Consider the following 2,348-nt stretch of genomic DNA (forward strand, 5'->3'; position numbering starts at 1 on the left):
GCCCAAACATGCTTACTCAGTTATTCGTTATGTGAAAGTCCTATGCTGTCTATGACATCTGACATCATACATAGAATCCCTTTTATGCCCATACATGGAGATCCCTGTCTGTAGAACCAGCCACACAGATATGGGCTGTCTTGGCCTCCATATATGGGCATTCCCATATGAAGTCCTGTTAGATATGGGCTTAATATTGATGACATCAGGGATCTCCATGTATGGGCATAAAAGGGATTCTGTTAGTGTGGTTCCCCTGACATCACAGTGAATTCAGAGTGTGATGTCAGAGCGGCAAACCCATTCTGTTAGAGTGGTTCCCCTGACATCACAGTGACGTCACAGTGATGTGTCAGGGGAACCACAGTGTCAGGCGTTATAGACAGAGATACGGACAAGCTGTGACGGTTCACATACCGTTCACATACATGTGTTTGCATCTGACTCCTATACAGTAGGTACTGGTGATGGTCCTTGCCCACTTGCCCAGCCTGAGTGCTCTCTTTTTCTCCCCTCACATCGCCATTGTTGAAAGGTGTGAGACATCACAGGGGGACGGCAGTGGAGGATAGTGTGTAGGAGGTGTGTGTGTGTGTGTGTGTGTGTGTGTGTGGGGGGGGGGGGGGGGGTCTGCACGACTGAGATCCACCTGAGGCTTTGTGCGTCCAGTGCCAACATGCTTCACACATCTAAGCTGCCTGGCTGAGAGTGAACAACATTTGCTGGGTTTGACTCCATGAGTGGATGTACTGTACTGTAATGGTTAATTCCCAAATTGAAGCAGTCTGACCACAAAATAATGTCTCGACTTGTTCAAACAACTCACAATAGTGTCATTATGACAATTACAGTGTCAGCCTACTATCACCGTAAGAATATAAGGACTTGAGGACTGTGTTTTTTTATGTGGCCACACCCGTGGCAGACCAAATAAACCAAAAATACACAGGGAAGACATATTTGCATATTATAAGCACACCCAGGGGTCTATTAAACTAGAGTAATGTCCATAGAAATCCATAGACACATACAAAACAGAAAAAGTACAAAACTATGGCACCACCTGTTTAAGAATATCAAGAATATGAATCATACCACTCCAGTTCTTAGATCTTTACACTGGCTCCCTGTCTGACAACAGAATTGATTTCAAAGTATTACTGTTGGTTTATAAAACATGGCATCGTTTCGGGTCAAAATATATTTCCCTTATGAACCCACCCAGAACCCTCAGGTCATCTGGGACAGGACTGCTTCTGTCAAAACTAAACGTGGAGAATCATCAATCCATTTTTATGCACCAGATCTCTGGAAAACTACTGCAGAAAACTGCAGAAATTCAGAAAGGTTGTGAGACTTTGCTGCAAGCACTTTAAGAAGAAATGCACCTGATTGTGGTAATTGAAGCAGTTAATTATCTTTTGATTGTTTTTTTTTGTGTGTGCCTTTTTTTGTTTTGTTATTCAATTAAATGTGCTGTCCCAGCTTGCACTGGGCCCCCCTTCACATGCCCAACTCCTAACAGATCTCCACTTTGCCTTGGGACAAGCTTCTTTACTTCAATGCCTATACTTTTGCCTCATACAACATGCATACAGTACATTGTCATACAACGTCGCCTGCTGAAAATAACAAAGTGCATCATGTTACATTTTCCAGCTAATTGTGGTGAGCAACACTGGTCGTATAACTACGTTTAAATTAGGCTATAGCACTCAGTTCACATGGCCTGCAGTTGCTGCTGTGTGCCAATAGTAGCTACCCCAGCAACTGAGATGGAGACTAGAGGGGTGTCTAGGGAAGGTGGGGTGTAGGGCGGCCGCACGGCGTGACTAATGTAGCTCTTGCCTTCATGTTGACAACTGACATACTGATGTGGTGGACCTCAGCTGGGACAAACAAACAATGCACAATATGTGTCACAGCTGCAGCGACTGTGCTCCAGTCTACAGCCCCTGTGGCCTACAGTGCAGAGAACAGGTATAACCATGAGTCAGCTGCTATTTAATTCATACACCTACGCGCCGGAGCTCAGGAGGTTCTTTTTCCCCCTCTGTTCTCTCCACGGAGGATGCAAACTCTCATTGTGCTGCTTTGCATTCTCTGAAAGTCATTCTTGTGATGACTCTGTGGTATAAAGGACATGTGGGAGGGAGGAACCCAGAGTGCACGGTGACCTTTTCAAACTTGCCAGGGAGCAGTGGACAATATTGTCACACACCAGTTCAAGACAAGTCCAAAGCCACATGCAGGAGCGTCACAAGGGGTAGGAAAGTGGAACTGAGTTACTAGGGCCCAAGGTGGTGGAGGGGCCTTAATCATTTTATACTTAGCTATTGAAAAATAGC

This window comes from Nannobrachium achirus (assembly GCF_963921795.1).
Source record: "Nannobrachium achirus genome assembly, chromosome: 22".
Taxonomy (NCBI): Eukaryota; Metazoa; Chordata; class Actinopteri; order Myctophiformes; family Myctophidae; genus Nannobrachium; species Nannobrachium achirus.